Source organism: Carcharhinus amblyrhynchos, chromosome 16 (genome assembly GCF_965287045.1).
Source record: "Carcharhinus amblyrhynchos chromosome 16, sCarAmb.v2.hapA, whole genome shotgun sequence".
Taxonomy (NCBI): Eukaryota; Metazoa; Chordata; class Chondrichthyes; order Carcharhiniformes; family Carcharhinidae; genus Carcharhinus; species Carcharhinus amblyrhynchos.
The window spans coordinates 5,671,152-5,680,967 of NC_137339.1; positions in this window are offsets into that span (position 1 = coordinate 5,671,152).

Consider the following 9,816-nt stretch of genomic DNA (forward strand, 5'->3'; position numbering starts at 1 on the left):
AAAATTATTAGGGATAGGATTTATAGTTATTTGGAGAGTAATGAATTGATTAGAGATAGTCAGCATGGTTTTGTGGAGGGTAGGTCGTGCCTTACTAACCTTATTGAGTTTTTTGAGAAAGTGACCAAAGAGGTGGATGGGGGTAAGGCAGTTGACGTGGTATATATGGACTTTAGTAAGGCGTTTGATAAGGTTCACCATGGTAGGCTTCTGCAAAAAATGCAGATGTATGGGATTGAGGGTGATTTAGGTAATTGGATCAGGAATTGGCTGGCGGATAGGAGACAGAGGGTGGTGGTTGATGGTAAGTATTCGTCATGGAGTTCAGTGTGCCTCAGGGATCTGTTTTGGGGCCACTGCTGTTTGTAATTTTTATAAATGATCTGGATGAGGGTATAGTTGGGTGGATTAGTAAATTTGCTGATGACACCAAAGTCGGAGGTGTGGTAGATAGTGAGGAAGGGTGTCTTAGTTTACAGGGGGACTTGGACAAATTGCAGAGCTGGGCCGAGAGGTGGCGGATGGAGTTTAATGTGGAAAAGTGTGAGGTAATTCACTTTGGCAGGAATAACAGATGTGTGGAGTATAGGGCTAACGGTAGGACTCTGAATAGTGTGGATGAACAGAGGGATCTAGGTGTATGTGTGGGAATCAAGTAGATAGGGTTGTTAGGAAGGCATACAGTGTCTTGGCGTTTATTGGTAGGGGGATTGAATTTAGGAGCCGCAGCGTCATGTTGCAACTGTACAAGACTCTGGTGCGGCCGCACTTGGAGTATTGTGTGCAGTTCTGGTCCCCACATTACAGGAAGGATGTGGAGGCTTTGGAGAGGGTGCAGAGGAGGTTTACCAGGATGTTGCCTGGTATGGAGGGGAGGTCCTATGAGGAGAGACTGAGGGATTTGAGGTTGTTTTTGTTCGAAAGAAGGCGGCTAAGAGGGGACCTTATTGAAACATATAAGATGATTAGAGGTTTAGATAGGGTGGACAGTGATAGCCTTTTTCCTCGGATGGAGAAAGCTAGCACGAGGGGGCATAGCTTTAAATTAAGGGGTGGTAGTTATAGGACGGATGTCAGGGGTAGGTTCTTTACCCAGAGGGTAGTGAGGGATTGGAATGCCCTGCCTGCTGCAGTTGTAAATGCGCCTAGTTTGGGGGCATTTAAGAGATTCGTGGATAGGTTTATGGATGGAAAGGGTTTGGTTTAGGTTAGAGGGTCATTGTTTTTTAACTGGTCAGCGCAACATCGTGGGCCGAAGGGCCTGTTCTGTGCTGTAATCTTCTATGTTCTAATTATTGACCTCCCAGCCAAAGGAAAAAGTTTCTTCCCATCCACCCTATCTATGTCCCTCATAACTTTAAACACTTTAATCAGGTACCCCCTCAGCCCCCTCTCCTCTAAGGAGAAAAAGCCTCATCTTTCCAGCCTCTCTGCATAGCTGAAATGCTCCAGCCCAGGCAACGTCCTAATAAAACTCCTCTGCACACCCTCTAGTGCAAACATGTCCTTCCTATGGCACGGCGACCAGAACTGCACACAGTACTCCAGCTGTGGGCTAGCATTTTGTACAGTTACGTCATAGTCACCCTGCTCTAATATTCGATAACGTGGTTGATAAAGGCGAGTATCCCATATGCCTTCTTAACTACCTTATCTACCCATCCTGTTGCCTTCAGGGATCTCTGGACATGCGCTCCAAGGTTCCTCTGATCTTCTTGCCTTGGTAGTCCTCCCAAAATATGTTATGCCCATCTCACCAGCCCAACTAAATTATCCTGTAATCTAAAGCTTTGCTCCTCACTATGTACCACATCACTAACTTTCATGTCATCTGTGAACTTATGGATGACACCTCCTAATTTATGGCCAGATCACTAATGTACAAACAGCAAGGACCCCACACCAATCTCTGTGGAACAGCACCGGACGCAGACTTCCAATCACAAAAACAATCTTTGACCATTACCTTCTGTCTTCCACCACTAAGCCAATTTTGAATCCAATTTAAATCTTTTATGCCATTTCAAATAATTAATTTATTCAGTCCCCAACAATTAGAAAATGTAATAAATGATTCAGTCTGACATAAACTAAGTGTCTCAGGTGATTTCTGATTTCTAGTGGAATAGGGGGTGCCCAGATTACTAGTCCAGTGACAATACCACTATGCCACTGACTCTGCTAATAACTTTCTTTGGGTGGCCTTATTGTTTACCCTGCAACTAAACGGCCTCTCAGCATATTGTTCAGAGTGGTTGTGAAGTTGCAGTGCTCTGAGATCAGTCTCAGCTTGGTGATATGGATTGCAACGGTCTCCCCTCTGGCTTTTCCCATTGAATTAAACTCTGCAGGATGATGAGGGCTTGGGATAATAACGTGCTTTCACCAAATCAACTATCAGTGTGTATGATCTGGGATGGGGTGCATTTGGGGATGTGAGGCTGTGGATTAAATTGTAGGCCTGAGTCCCATACATACCCTTCCCCTCCTCCTCTATTCCGTTGGCCTGGTAACAGTGACCCAAATACTCAATATAATGTTCAGAATGGAACTTTCTTATGGAGTTTTTTATTCATGATCTTGGGACCAGGTTTTTTTTATCCTTGTCACCAATGTAATAACTCTGGTTCACCAGTTAGATAAATAACAGGGGTAATGTTTATTTATATATAGCTATAATAGAGGTTTTGCAGCCTCGTGCTGGCAGTCAGCTCTCAGGGCAGAATCTTCAAGGCAAGTCCTGGGCTTTGATATGGTGATCCCTCAGCCAGGTTCCTGATTGGTCACCCTGGTTGTATGACCCTTTCTTTAGTTTGATCTTTAAAGGGGACAAACACCACACCATGGGAAAGAGAGAGGAAGGAAAGTGGGCAGCATGTTGTGTTGTCAGCAAAAGAGAGGGGTCATCCTGATTTTGTAGAACAGAAGAAGAAAGAGTTCATTCAGCAAAGAATTAATCCTTCTACCTTACAGAAGAAGGATTCGTCATCCTTACTAGTGACTACATACACGTGGGCGGTATGCTAACACAGTGGTTAGCAATGCTGCCTCAGAGTGCCAGGGACCTGCCTTTGATTCATGGGTTGGGTCACTGTCTGTGCAGAGTCTGTACATTCTCCCTGTATCTGTGTGAGTTTTCTCTGGTTTCCTCCCACAGTCCGAAAGATGTGCTGGTTAGGGTGCATTGGTTGTGCTAAATTCTCTCTCAGTGTACCCGAACAGGTGCCAGAGTGCAGTGACTAAGGGATTTTCACAGTAACTTTGTTGCAGTGCTAATGTAAGCCTATTTGTGACTAATAAATAAACTTTAACTTAACTTACACCTCAATGGCACTTCATTGACTGCACCAGTCTCTTGTTATTGGATATGTTGTCTAAATGTAATTTCATTCTTTCCTTCATGTGCTCGTAGAGATGTTGACGCATCTTTATCTGTAAAACTGCTGAGTCTCAAAGTCAATAAGCAATTATTTAGAAGAATACTCCAGTCTGGGTTGATTCTTTGATTTCATACCCTAAAGAGTTAACAGAAAGAAGATTAGGACGGGGAAGTGTGAGCTGTGTTCAAAGTTAGTCAGATTTAGTAGCACTCTCACCTCTGAGTCAGAAGCACATGGATTCAAGTTGCTCTCGAGGGTTTGTGCGAGTAATTTAAGCTGACACTTTGCTGCTGCACGGAGGGGTCATTGCATTGCTGGAGAATTACATTGCCAGCATATCTAGGAGTCTCTCTGACTCTCCTGCTGAAGTAAGAGCGGACAGGCAGGAAATATATGTGGCAAACGCAACCCTGAGGATGGTTAACCAAAGCCCTGTTTGCCTTTCCAGGTGAAAATTGCTAGGACGTCACACTATTACCAACAAAGAAAAGGACAGGGAACAGGTAGCTAACCATGTGACACGTGCTGGTTTTGGTTGGGAGGCAGCAGAGACAAAGAGCAGGATTTTCCGGCAACACTCACCCTAAGGCCGGAAATTCCCACACGAGGTCAATGGACATTTGTATGATCTGTCCCTTCCCACTACAATTCCCGTGGCGGCCCAGACGGGAAAGTTCCACCTCGAGAATAGGGATAAAGAGAATATTTTGTGATGAGTGGGGAAATGTACCAAATATTGTTTTCCAGGGATCAATTCTCAATGTCTCACCATATATGGTCACCATTTTGATGAAGTTATTGTTTTCGATTCCTGCAATAATTTCAATTCACTGGTCATGAACTCCAACCACTATTATATATAATCTCCACTCCATCCATCTCCCTGGCAAATATCTGAGGCCAGATTGTTCACAAGAACGATGTCACATTTGACTTCAAGATGGGATTCCAACCATGTATCTGTGTCATCACTAAGACCATCTATTTCTACCCAATAACATTGTCTGCCTCCATCCCTGCCTCAGCTCATCTACTGCTGAAACCTATATTCCTTCATTACCTCTTAGCTTGGGGCTGTCATCATGCACTCCTGGCTGATCTCAGCCATTCTCATCTCTGTAAACTTGAGGTCATCAAAATCTCTGCTGCTGTAGACTTGGGGTTATAGAGTTTTACAGCATGGAAACAGGCCCTTCGACCCAACTTGTTCATGCTGCCCTTTTTTTTAAACCCCGAAGCTAGTCCCAATTGCCTGCATTTGGCCCAAATCCCTCTAAACCCATCTTACCCATGTAACTGTCTAAATGCTTTACAGAGACTTAAGTTGCAGCAAATCCCATTTCCTATCACCCTCTGATCACTGATCTACATTGGCTCCCAGTCAAGATACATCTTGATTTCAAGATTTTCATCTTTGTATTCAAGTCTCTTCAGGTACTCACTCTCCCCTTATCTCTGTACTCTCCTCCAGCCCCTAATTCTTCCAGGGTCTCAGTGCTTCATTAATACTGGCTTCAAAATATCTGCAAGTTTAATCACTGCACCATTGCTGGTCACGCCTTCAGCTGCCAAGTAACTAAACTCTGAAATTTTCGCCCTAAATCTGTCCATCTCCCTACCTTGTTCCTTTAGGAAGATGCTTTTCAAAATCTACCTCTTTGACCAAGATTTTGGAAATCTGGCATCATATCTGCTTATGTGGCTTGGTGGCAAATTTTGCCTCACAGTGTTCCTGTGAAGCAGTTTGGGACTTTTCGTTGTAGCCGTTTGGTAATACAGCACTTGATCATTGCTGCAGAGAGAGACTTCTGCTTTTGAAGTTTTTCAACTTGCACTAATCGGGACAGTTTACAAGAATACCAATGTCAGGGGAGACAATACATTTATACTGTATGAGAAAAGATGCTGATTGGTGAACCTTGACTATGGATGCATTGTCATGGCGAATGCACGAGTTGATGGTGACTGATAGTTAACTGTCAAGCATTATTTGAAATCTAAACCAGACTCCGATAGGTCAAGACACTGCCTTGAGGAATGAACAAGTGAATGGTTGTCATTTATTTTGTTCGGTGCAATGTTATACTGTCTTGGCAGACAGGAAGAAGATGTGCACACATTTCAATATATTGTAGATACTATATAATTACAATTTGTTGTTCGAGGAATAGAATTTTGCTTATCTACATTTGCAAATGACATAAGATCACGAGATCATAAAAAGTAGGAGTAGGCCATTCAGCCCCTTAAGCCTACTCTGAAATTCAATAAGTTATGGCCATAGCCCTTAACTCTCTCATCAATAAAAAATCTGTCTAACCCAATTTTGAATATATTCAATAACTGAATCTGCACTGCTCTCTGAAATAGAGAATTTCAAAGAATAATGACCCTCTGAGAGAACAAATTCTTCCTTATTTCTGTCTCAAATGGGAGACCCTTTATTTTCAAACTGTGTTCCCCAGTTTTAAATTCCCTCACAAGGGGATGATGCTAAGTTGTGTAGATGGGACCAGGAACTTACAGTTAGACTAAATGAGTGGGTTAAACTATAGCAGATGAAAGAGTAGAAACAGTGGAAGAGAAAAAGGATTTGGATGTCATTGTACACATATCATTAAAAGCTAGCGCACAAGATACAAAAAGTTTAGGTCTATTTATTAGTGTTACAAGTAGGCTTACATTAACACGGCAATGAAGTTACTGTGGAAATCCCTTAGTCGCCACATTCCAGTGCCTGTTCGGGTATACCGAGAGAGAATTTAGCATGACCAATGCACCTAACCAGTATGTCTTTCAAATTGTGGGAGGAAATCGGAGCACCTAGAGGAAACCCATACAGACATAGGGAGAACATGCAAACCCCACACAGACAGTGACCCAAGCTGGGAATTGAACCCAGGTCACTAGGGCTGAGGCGCAGCAGTGCTAACCACAGTAAAAAGTAATTAGAACAGTCAACAGAATGTTGGCTTTTACCTGATGGGTGTTGGAATACAACAATGAGGAAGTGAAGCCTCAATTGTGCAGAGCCATGGTCAGAACCAGTATGGAGTACTGTGTTCAGTTCCGGATATATAGAATGCTTTTGGACAGGGTATTGCACAAATTCACCGGAAATGATAATTTCATACTTAACGGTTTATTATGAGGACAGATTGCAATAACATGCTTTATGTTCTCTCATGTTTAGGTTGAGGGTAATTTGATTGAGGTCTTTAAAATGATAAAAAGAGTCACTTGGGTAAATGCAGAGATTTCTATTTCTTCCAGTGGATAAATCCAGAACAAGATGGCAGAACCTTATAACTCCAGTTAGAGAATTCACACAAAGGATAGCCAGAATCTGGAAGTCCCATTGTGAATGCTGAATGGCATTACATTTGCAAGACTGGTACTGATAGAGTTTTGTTCGGTGTTGTGTATACTTGTCTGTTAGGAACCGGGATGAGGCTATCCACTGGGGATTCAGAATTTCATTAGGAATTAGTTTATTATTTGAGACGCTTGTGAAAGTCAGAAAGGAGTCAAATCCTTTCTTACCCATGGCTGAATACTGTCAAAGGGGAATATAGGTCATAAGCATTCCTATTTTGGCTGTAAGGGTATCATCAACATGTCAGTGGATCCATCCCTTATATATTGTCTTCATGGGATTTCCCAATATAATAGAAGGAAGTAATTAGTACCAGCCAATAATGCATGGCTACACAATGTGCTCTGAACTTTTAACTTGTTACGATCGTTACATCTTTCTCCGTTTCCACTTTGTGAAGTTTTGGGCCTCTCTCATGCCTTTGTTAGGTTGGCCGATGACAGACGTGGAGCTAACTTCAACTCAAACTTACATCTGTTTCAGCTCTGAGACCCAAACAAAGAATTATTGAATTGGTCCCAAGGCAGCAAAATACCAGTAATGGAGCCAAGATCCTCTTCTGTTTGGAATGAAAGTAAATCTCCCTAACACCTCTCTCATTCTTTTTGTGTCAGACGACCAGTGTTGGGAACTCTGTGACTCACCATATGACAACCGCATTTTCAGCTGTCAATTCCCTCCACCAACTGTTCTCCCTTCTTGTTGAACCTTAAAGGCATTCTCTCTCTTTGGGGCCTATTCCCATGAGAACAGTTATGGTTCAATAGGATCCTTCTTTGCACCTCTGTCTTTATAGTGAGTGTCAAGGTTCTGTTCTCTGCTGGTCAATGGTCAACCCAAATAGAACCCAAACCTTGACTGAAGCTCACACACTGGTCCACAGTTGTTCCTTGAATGGAAATGATGGGCCAGCGGCCATGAATAGCTGTCCAAGCATGTTGACTGTTGACCATTCAAAGTGTGAGGTGTCCATTTGGTGGGTGGTTAATTGTGGCTATGAGTAGTTTTCATGATAATATTAAGGATGGCAGGTTCTGGACCAATGAGAGGCCAAGAGACAGATCTCAAGTTCTTTGTTCAAGTGATGTTGTAGTTTTTTTAGAGTTAGAGAATGATCCAGTGGATGTCTGGTCTATTGTGCCTGTGCTGGTTCTTTGAGCAAACTATCCAATTTGTCCCACTTCCTTCTGCTCATTTCCCCAAAATCTGTAAATTTCCCAATTTTAAGTTTGATCTTTTAAAAAACTTACTAGTAGTTATATCTGGAGAGGTTCTTGTTAATAGACCTGTGAGCTGCTTCCTCCCTCTCAATAGGGGAGGCGATGGCCTAGTGGTATTGTCCTAGATTATTAATCCAGATACTCAGTTAATATTCTGAGGACCCGGGTTTGAATCCCACCACAGCAGATGGTGGAATTTGAATTCAACAAAAAGTATCTGGATTTAAGAATCTATAATGGCGATGAAAGCATTGTCGATTGTCAGAAAAACCCATCTGGTTCACTAATGTCCTTTAGGGAAGGAAATCTGTCGTCCTTACCTGGTCTGGCGTACATGTGACTCTAGAGCTACAGCAATGTGGTTGACTCTCAACTGCCCTCTGAAATGATTTAGCAAGTCATTCAATTCAAGGGCAATGAGAGATGGGCAATAAATGCTGGTCAGCCAGCGACACCCATGTCCCATGAATGAATAAAAAAATATAGTGGGATGACATGCAGTGTTCTGAGTATCCAATTATATTTGGAATGTTATCACTCCCCTCTCTCCCTTGACCATCATATCTCGCCATTCCCCTCTCCCAGTCAGCCTAACAGTCTGCCCATATGTAAAAGGGGTTTTCAAGCCCCACATTGCAATTTGCTGGATATAAGATCAATGGAGGAAATGGGCAGCATTGTTTTGGTGAGAAATCAACAGCTTGGAAAAGCACGATCCTGAAAATGTGAAGTCGCACATTTTGGCAGGAAGAATAAAAAAGCAGAGAGAAGTTTAATGAAGAACACCTGCAAAATGCTGAGGTGCAGAGGGATCTGGGTGTTCTAGTGCATGAGTCATAAATGGTTAGTCTACAGATACAGCAAGTAATCAAGAAACTAATGGAATGCTAATCTTTATTACAAGAGGAATTGAACATAAAAGCAAAGATGTTATGTTTCAGTTATACTGGGCATTGTGCAGTTTAGATCTCCTTATATAAGAAAAGATGTAAATGTGTTGGAAGTAGTTCAGAGGAGGTTTATTTGATTGATACCTGGAACAAGTGGGTTGTCTGTGAGGACAGGTTGAACAGACTGGGCTTGTTTCCACTGGAGTTTAGCAGAGTGAGGGGTGATTTGATTGAAGTATATAAGATCCTGAATGGTCCCAACAAGATGAATGTGGAAAGAACGTTTCCTCTTGTGGGTCAGTCTAGAACTACGGAGCATTGTTTTAAAATTAGGCAGTCTTTTTAGGACAGAGATGAGGAGAATTTTTTTCTCTCAGAGGATTGTGTGACTTTGGAACACTGCCTCAGAAGGCAGTGGAGGTGGGATCACTGAATATTTTTAAGGTGTACATAGATAGATTCTTGTTGGGCACAGGAATGGGAGTAGATGGGAATGTGGAACTTGAAACTCAAACAGATCAGCCATGATCTTATCAAAAGGCTCGAGGTGCTGAATGGTACACTTCTGCTCCTATTTCACATGCTCTTATGAAACTAAGACAGTTGAAAAACTGTAACTCAAAATAAACTGAGTTTATCATTGTTAGTCCTCATTGTGTCAATCGAGATACTCCAGTATCAACTACAGGGTGATTATCATCAATGTATCGCTTCAACGTTAGATAAATAATCATTGCTTCCAATAGCCATGTGACTGTAGATACTTATAGATCATATCTGAGTCTGAGCAAATGTTTTCTAAGCTACTATTTGAGGAGAATTGGATAGATATTTGAGAAAAGAAAAGAATCTATGGGAAAATAACCAGAGAATGGGGGCTAATTGGATAGCTCTTTCAAAGGGGGTGGCACAGTGATTAGCACTGCTGCCTCACAGCCATGATGTGGAGA